Here is a 12,696-nt window from a genome sequence, read left to right as displayed (position 1 = left end):
CAAAATTTCAATATCTTTATTAGTTTAAACTTTAGTATCTGACGTTAAATGATACAAGGAACACCCAGCAACGGATTTCCAAAATCTAAACGGTTCGTCCGATTTGTGTCTTTAGAAAGCTGCCGGCCGGTGTGGCCGTGCGGTTCTAGGCGCTTCAGTCCGGAACCGCGTGACCGCTACGGTCGCAGGTTCGAATCCTGCCTCGGGCATGGCTGTGTGTGATGTCCTTGGGTTAGTTAGTTTAAGTAGTTCTAAGTTCTAGGGGACTGATGACCACAGGTGTTAAGTCCCGTAGTGCTCAGAGCCATTTGAACCATTTTAGAAAGCTGTTAGTGTAAACCTAAATTGGCATAAATTACAGGCATGTAACATGAATAGTACATGAGTTATTGGAGGTCAAAGTGGCCGATTACCATCGATCGCGTCAGGCCGTAAGTACTCCACAGTTACACGAATAAACGGTAGCAGCATGCTTGTAAATATATTTATTCGTCTATGTCTTTGTTTATATCCGATATATAGTATTCATGGAGAAATTGGTTAAATATTTACTGTGTTTTAGAAAGCACAGAGACATTAGGCCACTGGCCTACTTTTCCTTGGTGTTCCTTTGATATATGTCTATTTAATTTGTTTATGTATTTAATAATGTGTGTTAGAGCGTGTTTATGGTCCAGCCATAGGAATATTTATTTAATTTCCAGTTATTTAAATGTAACTTCAGTATTTCGTATGTGTTTAAATATGTTTGTGAGTGTACGTTGGCTTGGAGACATGGAGGGAGCGCTCTGACGAATCACAGCGCTCGTTGATGGTGAGACAGTATGGAAGTGGGGTAGAAGGATCGTTTCGAGAGAGGACATGGAAATTCTGGACAGTACGGCGCGAGGGAGAGTCGCACAGGACCCGAAAAGTGCTGGACGTGAAGGCGCGACGGACAGTCGCGGAAAGACTTGGAGTGTGGAGCGGTTTGCGCGTGGTCGTGAGAGATAGAAATACTTCGGAGTGCCGACCTCTGCACTTGTGAGATTTCCGAGGTTTCTACAGTGAAGACGTAGTATGAATTTAGAAGTGAATATGTCGCGAGCTATGTTGTCGTTCATAACTAATTACGTGTAGTAGGAATCTATTGTTTCCCTGTTATTCAACTTATATTTTATTTAATTGCTGGACCATCGACACCAATAAGTGTTTTGCAGAAGTATACCAAATTCTCAAAAGTACTTCTTCTATCGTACTTATATTTAAGTCGTTAAGATAGTACCTGCAGAATTTATTTAATTGCAATCATTCATTTATAAATTTCTACGTTACATTCGCAATTGCCGAGTGATAGGAACCTTCGACAATTCGATTCATGTGTATATTCATACTGTATACTGTAGACTCAGCAGTATTTGGCCTGTAATGCGGCAACAACGTATCCCAGCCCCTAGACAACGAAACCAGCCAAAACTATTAATATTACAACTCTGAGTCGGAAGGTACGTAGCTGAGGGCCATCACTACATTTCATTTATTATTTGAAAGCCAGCAAGATACAGTACAAATTAAGAGTGCGCCATTTAATTTATTCTGTATTTAGCTTAGCGAGTAACTTCTACTGGTTTGGTATGTATTTTACTGATGTTATTTTAAAAAGTAAAACCAATTGCTCATTTGCTGAAAGTAAATTCAGTTCAATCAGTGAACAATCAAAAGTAAATTGCTTGCCTTTTTCTAAATTTTGCGTTACTTTTCACTGAGGTTAGTGAAAGTTATTTTTTTACATACCAGAGTTTAAGTTAAGCCAGTCATTTGCTTAAAGAATAATTTCATGTAGTGTTACTTTTGAAATGAAGTGTTTCAGAATAAGTAACTGCAAACTCAGTGCTTTCTGATTCATTTATTTCCTCGTGAACTGTTGTGCTGTGGAAACTCTTGACAACCTTTTGTTGCCACGCCAGTGACTTTTTGCTTAAATTTCTTTGCCAATACCTTTCTCAGGATTCTTGAGATGCATTGCTCTAGCAGGACGGCGACCGTTTAATTATCCCTCTTTTAGCTAATAAGTGTTTTCTTTGTGTTCTAGTAAATATTACGTTGTACCCTCCCCCTGCCCCCCCCCCCCCCCCTGCGCGGATTGTGAGCGAATGCACTATATTCCACCCATTTCAAAGTCATCATCTAAATTTAGTCTACCTTTAGAATAGATTCTTCCTTCAGAAGAGTCTGCTGTACACTTTCCTCCAAGTAACCGGTGTTAATTCCTTTGGTAACGATAGCCTTACTCACCGTAAAATTTCATTAGGCGTATGTGACCATGGTCAGCTATATCGCAATCCAGTAGGCCGATTAGGAAGGGGGAGGTTACAAGCTGTCACTTAAAAAATTCGGAGACATTACTTTTCAACACACCCTCGAACATGCGTCATGCCGTGTTTTTTTATTTAAGGGCTATTATAGCAACAAACAAAACTATTTACACTATATAAAATAAAAATGTGCAGTTAACATTATCAGTAATTCACTTAGTATTACGATTGTAAACCAGGTATGCAGGTGATGGTGCAGATGAGGGAAATACTGTCTCACCTCCTTTTCCGCTTACGTTCGGGAAAGTCTCTGTAGTTTTTCTTCCTTAGTGAAGGATCTTTGCTTTTCTTCATAGCTTATTCAACTTAATATGTGTGATTATCCAGTTCCACTCGTGGACTCAAGAACCGTTTCGCGTTTGGTGTTGGCGGCACGTACGGTGAACTTGTGTATGGCCACCTTTATCTGGCAGAAATGGTTTCTGATGCCAATCAAACCGCAAAACCATTTACAAGGCTTGCCCTCGGGCAGGTACTGAAAAATATTTGGTGTTTAACTTAGCACGTAATTCTTTTAGAATTCATTGTCCTACTCGAGACTGTTTTCATGCTACGTTTTACTCTTGAAATTGCCTGAAACACTGAGGCCAGTAGACGCGCACACAACGGAACTCCATCCCTAAATGCAAATAAAAGTTTCCTCGAAGAAATGGAGAAAAAAAGAACAGAATCATTAGAGAAATTATAGCATCCAGCTACAAGAATAGGATTCACAAAAAAAGATCGAAGAAGGAAGTCTGTCGTAAAATAGAAGAAATTACAAACTAGTTCCCAAAGGATGTGTACGATTTTACGGCCACCACGAGTGGATGGAAGGGAACAGATTTTCCTTCTTTGATGCAAACTTATAAGTATACGGACATTGATCCTTTACTTGACGGATCGAGTCTACCCCTGCGGTTCTTTGCCAAAGAGCAGATTGGCACCTGAATATCACTTGACACTCGTGCCAGAGCCAACAAATGTATCAGTAGTACGGAGAGTGGTTTACAACCCCAGAACCACTACTTCGTGATTCCAAAATAGCAAAGAAGAACTCCAGTTCCTACAAACCAAACCCGTAGATGCCTCTGACAGGGATCGCATCAGTAAGAAGATAGTGACGAACGGGCTACACTGAGACGAACAACCAAAAAGAAAACGCGGTGCCCTTGGATGGAGGAGTGTAAGCAAACAAGCTTACAGAGAATAAAGCAAATTTGGGCTTTAAAGACTTAACGTGGACCTAGATGGTTCCAGCAAATAATAATTATATGCACACAGGGTGTCTCTCCTACGTGTCCTCAGGCGCATTTTCTCCAGTCTTCTGGCAGATATAAAAGTAATATAACAAGTCTGTTTGCGTGGCCATCCTCCACAGTAAGCACGGAAATATTTGTTTTGTAAATAAAAACCTCCTTTTCTTGCTACAATGTAATTTATTTTTCGCAGACGCCTTTCGCCTTTTTTTTACCATAAGCCGTCTTCAACGGAATCTGGAACAAAACAATTTTGTACTGATATGTGTTACTTTTAGATTATCAATCAGTTCACGTCACGTTTGTGTTGCAAAGTAATTTCTTACAGTTTGTTGGCGTCTACGTTTCCTCCCAGCCTGTCTGGATGTCGCACTACCACTTCATTTCCTACACGTAACCACAGTTTTATATTTTGGAAATGAAGTGGTAGTGTGACCTCCAGACCAGATGAGAGAAAACACAGATGCCAACAAACTGTAGGTAATTACTTATTTACATTAAAAAACGCGACATGAACTGTTTGATAATCTAAAAATAACACATATCAAAACAAAACTGTATCGTTCCAGGTCCCACTGAAGATACCTTAGAGTGGAAAAAAGGCGAAACGCGTCTGGGAGAAATAAACTAGAGTGCAGTTAGAAGAGGTGGTTTTCATTTACAAAAGAAAAATAACATTGCAAAAACTAAATTGCAAATATCTGAGCAAAGACTAGAGAAAAAGCGTCTCACGACTCTTAGGAGGGGCACAGTGTATATAGGGTGGTCAGAAACAGCCTGAAAACGCTGTTTGTGAGGGTGGGGGTAGGTTGTAGTGATATGTAACTGTTAAGAAAAAATTCCTTGCGTTGCTCCGTTTTAGAGTTAATTACCACTGAAGTTAGGCAATCAGAACATTGCATATGCAAATTCAAGCTGCGTGCCGGATAAAATCAGTGTCAGTTTGTAAGTGTATTGTCATATCGCTGGCTTGGTTGTGGAGTATCTTTGCGGGCAGCCGCGTCTGTAGAGAGTCGAGCACGGGACACGAAACTGTTATGTTGTGTAGTGTGTAGCTCTGCTTGTGAGAGGCATTGTTAGTGTGGAAGTTAAATTCTTGCTACGAGTGCTATTACAGTAAAGTGATGAAATATGGAAATAGTTCAGGGGGAAGTGCGTCAAGAAGTAATTGAAAATGAGCAGTGGCGTTAATAACGTATTTATGCATCCTCTCCTCTCGTGTCTCATAGCATCGATCATCCACGCCGTGTTCGGTCTCTAAGAATGAACAAATGTGAATCAGTAATACTATTTACCACAAAAGAGTGCAATCAAGTGCCAGTGATTTGTAGCGAGCGTGAGAACGTGCGTTCGATGATCGCGTTTCCGCATCATCAACAATCAACCGCGCCGCGACGGTTACGCGCACGCTCGTACAAGTGAGAACTGAGAACTGAAAAAATAACTTTACGAACAGTGTTACGTCATTAGTAGTGACAAGGAGGACTATTACCAGATATCTGTGTATGTGTGACGAGCGTAAGAACTTCCGTTCGATCATTCGGCTTCCGCATAATCAACAATTACCCGCGTCGTGTTGGTTACGCGTACGCTCGTCTAAATGATATTTTGGACTGTTAATCATCAAGATTGTTAATTGGGATAAACATTTACGAATTAGAGTGTAAACAGTGCAACCTGAGGTTTCCATATCGCCTCAGAATATAGATGTTCCTTCCAGACATAGGACAGTGTTGTGTTTTAACGTTGAGTGGCTCCCCTACACCCGCTTGCATATTTCGATAGATAATTTCAGGCAAGCCAACAGCAGTGTGGAGCAGAACAGCACGACAGCCGCGGGATTACCAGGTACGTTGTGTGGACAGGGCGCACGGTCAAGCAACGGTCCAGAAACGACAAACAGTTTAAGGTACCCCTCACCCATTTGTATTCCCTTGTGTGTTACAAGTTGTTCTCACAACGCAGATGATAGGGCGCGAGACTATCCAGCCTCTCTCTCTAGTGTTTATCGTAAACACCGCCTCAAGTCCAATTTTTGTATTGCTGAGTTGTCGTTTTAGGAAACCCAACGACCGCGTGTGACGACACCGTCTCTGGCGGGCCGTTTGAATTAGTGAAGGCAGTCGCCTGTGAAGGGTGTCTACATGAGCTTCTTCATCATTTTGTTTCACATTTAACTTAATGCTCATTGCCCCAATTCTGGGCGCAAACTGTAAACTACATAAGAAAGAGACTGAGCAGCTCAGTATGTCTGTAGTGGCCACAAGGTATATTACCTTGACTTCACCTCACATTTTGCTAAGATATTTGGTAATTATCGGTGCCCCACACGCATATTCAATACATCTATGTGCAGCATGTCAGTATATACCTCCTTTCGTCCTCTCACTGATAAATGAAAAGCATGAACGAGAGTGTACAAGGCAAATTTCAGTGTCCAGATCTGTGGGAGTAAAAGTAGTCTGCTACTCTCCCAGATTAGCCAGCTCTACGGAGCACTTATCAGGAATAGGCACGACACAATATGGAGCTCTCTGGACACTTCCGGAGGAACGGAACGCGTGGGTTCGAAAAGGGTTAGCTCGGCAGTGTTCTAGAATACGTGGATTCATCATCTTATTTTTGTAGATTTCCGCTCAAGTCAAAACTAACGTCATGCACTATTCGCTCTTTGAGCGGGATACGGAATTTTTTCTTGTTAATTTCGGAACATTACAACCAGTTGCACTTGGCCAGGCTTGCAAGCCGTTGTTCTCCTCTACCTCTGTTCAAACATGTGGACTCGTGGTGTATCTTCTCATTTAGTTCGTTGTTGATCTCACGAATATAGTGTAGCTGAATAGGTTTCTGAAACGTCACTAATTTCGATTTCATTTCTGCTACTAGCTTCCACGTGTCTCTGTTGTCTCAGCACTTGTTAAGTACGGAGCCTTAAGTTCACAGATGGCGACTCACGTTAATGTATCCAATTTGGTCAGCTATTCTGAATATTACCAATCATTTTATACAGAATTTTTATTTGTGATGATCACGTGTTCGCGGATTGTGAGAAACTTTACATGTGACAGATACTGATTCCTGGAGCAAAACTTACAAATTAGTTACAGAATTTTTTCTGTGGTGCAACTATTAACAGTTTATTGTTATCGATGACTTCTTGTTCACTTGCTTCGCGCACTCAAGCCAAGGGAACGACCGTTTGCCAACTGTGGCGTCGTTAGTTGCTATGCCACAACGTAGGTGCACGCTCTCCTGTTGGCACTACGAGAGAAGACTAACTTCGCCGAGCACAACGCCCTCTGCCCGACGCTGTGGAGCTCAGTCTTGGTTTCTGCCCATTTCATCAAGAGCAGACGGTCTGGAAATATCGCTTCTTCTACCGAGTGGGCTAGCTTGCTATTAAGACTTTGATGCGACATTAGAAGCATTAGGAGTAAGAGGGATAGCTAATGACTGGCTCGACCATACCTAACAGACAGGGTACAAAGAGTAGAGATTGTAAGTAAGCTGTTTAGGTTTTTATGTTGGTAACGCCATGTAGCGCTCTATATGAAAATCACTGACTGTGCTGTGTGCAGTCTGTGGCTGGTTTGCATTGTTGGAATTTGCTATTGTATTGTTGGGCAGTTGGATGTGAACAGCGCGTAGTGTTCGCAGTTGGAGGTGAGCCGCCAGCAGTGGTGGATGTGGGGAGAGAGATGGCAGAATTTTAAGAGTGGACGATCTGGACGTTTGTCCGCCAGAGAGAGTAAATTTGTAATACTGGATATCATGAACTGATTATATATATATATATATATATATATATATATATATATATATATATATATATATTGATAGAAAACAAACAATGTATTTACCTTAATAGTGTTCAAAAGTCATTTATATATATATATATATATATATATATATATATATATATATATATATATGACTTTTGAACACTATTAAGGTAAATACATTGTTTGTTTTCTATCAAAATATCTCATTTGCTAACTATGCCTATCAGTAGTTAGTGCCTTCAGTAGTTAGAATCCTTTATTTAGCGGGAAATATTGGCGCTCGCTGTTTTGCAGTAGTTCGAGTAACGAAGATTTCTGTGAGGTAAGTGATTCATAAAAGGTATAGGTTATTGATAGTCAGGGCCATTGTTTTGTAGGGATTATTGAAAGTCATATTGCGTTGCGCTAAAAATATTATGTGTCAGTTTAGTGTTGATCAGAATAAGTAAAGAGCGAAATGTCTGAGTACGTTCAGTTCTGCTCAGCTGTTTAAAAATCAAATAACGTTTACCAGCACGGTAATTCATAAATTTTTCTAAGGGAACGTTTCATAAGATAACAGATACTTCAAATAGATCTAAATATTTAGCAAAACACGTAGCAGAACAAAAACACATTGATATAGGGGTTCCACAACATAGCATATTAGGACCAATACTGTTCCTGATATACATCAATGACTTTCTCAGTATGCCGAGAAAGCAAATGAAACTCTCAAGGAAATTTATGATTGGTCAATAAGCAATAAAGTGAAATTGAACACAAAGAAAACTAATGCCATGAATTTCAGTTTCAAAAGGAAAAATGACAATGTTAAATAAATGTAGATGGGACCTCTATAGACTGTGTAACAAATGCAAAATTTTTAGGAATGAATATTGAATCTCAGTTAAAGTGGTGTAAACACACAAATGTACTTGCAAACAGAATTTCATCAGCATGCTTTAATCTTAGAATCCTATCATCAGTGTGTAACATGCAGTATCTTTTAGTTACAGATTATTCATATCTACACTCAATTCTTAGCTATTGCATTATTTTTTGGGGAACAAATGCACAAAATATTAACACAATTTTCAAACTCCAGAAAAGAGCCAGAAGAATAATAACCAAAAATACTAGTCGAGCTCTGTTCAAAACCCTGGGGATTTTACGTGCTTCATGTTTATACATTTACCAGTCAGTTGAACACACGAAAAATAACATTGGTAATTACTGCACAAACAGCTCTGTCCATGACCATGCAACGAGAGATAGACTCAATTTACATTTACCAAGAAAAAATAAACATAAAACTCAAAACAGCATTTTATACCAAGGAATAAAACTGTACAATAAAATACCAAAAAAGATTAAAGAAATTGCAAAAATACACTTATTTAAAAAAGCAGCTAAAAAGTACCAGTTATGCAAAACATTTTGTACATTGAAGGATTACTTAGATAAAACAGAGTTGGGGATTGCTAAAAAAGGTTATACAAATACATAATAATAATAATGATTATAAAACATTCCACATAAAACCTTCACACTATGTTTTTTTCCTTCTTTTTTCCTTCAAGAAAAACGTACCCCAAAGCTATGCATTGCACAATACTAACACCTCTTCCTCTTTCTGAGCTCAACATCTCACTCGTTATAGAGGGATGCTGACTCAGTTTTTCAGGATAGCAAATGGGAAGTTGCGGTACAGAAAATGGCCCACAGATCACCAATGTGTGTGTGTGTGTGTGTGTGTGTGTGTGTGTGTGTGTGTGTGTGTGTGTGTCTGTGTGTAATGAGTGCAGTGTTATGAAAAAATGTGTGTGTAGTGTGTGTAGTGACTGATAGTGAGATATGAGCGAACAGTGTGGCATTACATTATTTAATAAGTTATTTCTAAAAAAAGTATTGTATACCAGGAGTAGATATAATGATTGTCTCTAACTGTTGTTGTTGTTGTTGTTGTTGTTGTTGTGGTCTTCAGTCCTGAGACTGGTTTGATGCAGCTCTCCATGCTACTCTATCCTGTGCAAACTTCTTCATCTCCCAGTACCTACTTCAACCTACGTCCTTCTGAATCTGCTTAGTGTATTCATCTCTTGGTCTCCCTCTACGATTTTTACCCTCCACGCTGCCCTCCAATGCTAAATTTGTGATCCCTTGATGCCTCTGAACACGTCCTACCAACCGGTCCCTTCTTCTTGTCAAGTTGTGCCACAAACTCCTCTTCCTCTCAATTCTATTCAATACCTCCTCATTAGTTATGTGATCTACCCATCTAATCTTCAGCATCTTCTGTAGCACCACATTTCGAAAGCGTCTATTCTCTTCTTGTCCAAACTATTTATCGTCCACGTTTCACTTCCATACATGGCTACACTGCATACAAATACTTTCAGAAAGGACTTCCTGACACTTCAATCTAGACTCGATGTTAACCAATTTCTCTTCTTCAGAAACGCTTTCCTTGCCATTGCCAGTCTACATTTTATATCTTCTCTACTTCGACCATCATCAATTATTTTGCTCCACAAATAGCAAAACTCCTTTACTACTTTAAGTGTCTCATTTCCTAACCTAATTCCCTCAGCATCACCCGACTTGATTCGACTACATTCCATTATCCTCGTTTTGCTTTTGTTGATGTTCATCTTATATCCTCCTTTTAAAACACTGTCCATTCCGTTCAACTGCTCTTCCAAGTCCTTTGCTGTCTCTGACAGAATAACATTGTCATCGGCGAACCTCAAAGTTTTTATTTCTTCTCCATGGATTTTAATACCTACTACTATTACTACTGCTACTTCTACAACTAAAAAGTCCTGTTCATTTTTTCTATAGGACTGATAGTATAAAAATCTCGCGCGTGCTTATTTCATGCGTTGCAGGTTGCATAAAACCTAACGGTACGGACAGCTGAATCATATGTATCCTGACCCCCAGGACTCCCCCCTTCCCTAGCTCCCCCCCCCCCCTCCCCCGCCCTCCCCCCATCCCGCCCGTGATCTTCCCCTGGCCCAGCACCTGTTTAACTTCCTGACATTCAAATTACGTGCCGCACCGTGTCACGACGACGGCTCTTTGCCGCTGGTGAGCAACGCTTTAACCAACTGAACCATACCTATAAATGCACTGCCAGACCACTGCGAAAACCTGCGTGCTAACAGGCTGACACGGTGCTCCCTTATCGTAGATCTGTAGCGCTGTTCCGGTAATTTAGCACGCTTCTAATTCACGCCATCGTTCGTAGCGCGCCGGCGACAGGGTACTGGACGGGCTCGGCTCGAGTGCTCGTTCGTCGAGGGCCCCAGCCCGGCTCTCGGATAGCGATGCCCCGCCAAATGGCGCCATCAGCGGCGCGATAAATCGCCGGCCGGGCTATCGCCTGGCGCCGGCCATATTTCAGCGTCGGGTTAGCTGCAGATTAGTCGCAAAGATAGCCACCGGCTCGTTCGTAGCCATTATTCAGTGGCGCGGTCAGCGATAAAAGTACATGTTTTATCTGCCGTGCCGACCTCAGTACAGAGAGCTGTAGCCGCCGCCATCCCTCTCACCTGTCAGCGCATGGTCTCACTCGAGGACGATCTAGCTTTCCCTGACCGACGCTCCATCTGCCTAGAACTCCTAACACCTACATTTGAGTTAATAAGTAAATCTAGGAAAATCGTACGTAGGGAAACGGCGGCTAGTACAGGGAGACGTTCGTGGAACAGACCGAAAACGTCAATTCTCAATTTATCTTTTATGTCCAGAACGAATTTTTCAGTCGGCGCTGACGTGAAGCAACCTGGCAGAGTAAATCTGTGTGCCGGACCGAGATTCGAACTCGCGGTCTTTGCCTTTCGTGAGCAGGTGCTTCACTAAATGAGCACCCAGGCACTACACACAACCCATCTTCACTGCTTTACTTCCGTCAGTACTTTGTCTCCTACCGTCCGAACTTCACAGAAGCTCTCCTGCGAAAGTCGCAAGACTAGCTCTCCTGGAAGAGAGGATTATTGCAGAGTGAGGACGGGACGTCACTCGCGCTTAGTAACTCAGTCGGTAGACCACTTGCCCGTGAAAGGCAAAAGTTCCGAGTCTTGGTTCGGCACATACGGTAGTTTTAATCTGCCAGGAAATTTCGTATTTTTTATATATTAGTAGAACTCATGTACACTAAGTTACCAAAGTTTCGATGATGAAATCGTTTTCGAAATGCCTGAAAAATAATTAAATGTGTGACGTGACCTTCCTGCACGCCTACGTTTTGAAGCAAGACTTCAATATCTACAGGCTCAGAGGGATAAGATCCCCTGCATTCACGAGAAGAGGCTTCCAAATATTATATTGGATGTCGTAAAGCCCATTTACAGTTTTCTGGCCGGTCCTGAAATGTGTTCATGGTAAAACCCAGAATACAAATGAATCTCTAGATTCACTGATATGGAAACGATGCCACAAAACCACATTTTCATCTGTTATGGTTGTCAGAATTGCAATTTATGATGCAGTTCTTGTATTTAATATTGGGAACGCAGGAACGATGAAGGTATCAGAGAAAAAATTTCACTCAGAACATCTTGAGAAAAATAGATTTCAGCATCTCTCTGCAACCGAAATGGCAGTTGAAGACCTGGTACAGGAAAGAAGGTAGATAATCAGAATATATTAAGGCGTTAGAATTGTGAAATTTTGTATATTTATTTTGACAAAGCCAATAAATGTTGTCGCAAGTGTAAATTTTGAAATTCTGACTTTAAACTCAGATATGGGGCAAAATGCTTGGAAATTTGTATGAATTTTATATTAAAAACTTATTGAAATTCTCCTATTCTATATCTTCATAAAACCGCTTCAGAGAATCTTAATATATGCAAAGAGATTAAACAGAGAAAATTTGTACTGATTTCTTCAGTAGTGTCTGAGGAAAAAGTAGATATATCTCTTTTCGAAAATGGAATTTTTAAATTCCTCAAAAAAGTTAAATATATGTAACCCAAGGAAACTAACAGTAAATGTGTTAATGCCATGTAAGGCATGGCACAAAATTTCACTGTCGTATCTTCAAAATTGTGGATCAGATGCAGCTTTCAAATAGTGTGTGTATTTCATGAATGTTCCTCCTTAAGCCAAAAGTTGTATAAATAAACTGTATAAATAAGGCATAGCCGCATAAAATCTTTCTTGATCGCTTGTATAAGACGCGAATGATGAAAAAAAGGTTTCTAACCTAAACGTCACGCAGCACGTAAAAAGTTTTTGCGACTTACAATTCGAGATGTTAAGAAAAGTTTCAGATAGCGGGGACCGTACAACAAAATATATTTTTTTAAATGGAAAAGCTGTTTTCGTGGTTCG

The sequence above is a fragment of the Schistocerca americana genome, chromosome 2 (genome assembly GCF_021461395.2).
Source record: "Schistocerca americana isolate TAMUIC-IGC-003095 chromosome 2, iqSchAmer2.1, whole genome shotgun sequence".
Lineage (NCBI taxonomy): Eukaryota > Metazoa > Arthropoda > Insecta > Orthoptera > Acrididae > Schistocerca > Schistocerca americana.
The sequence above is the reverse complement of the archived record's forward strand: the minus strand, read 5'-3'. Positions refer to the sequence as shown.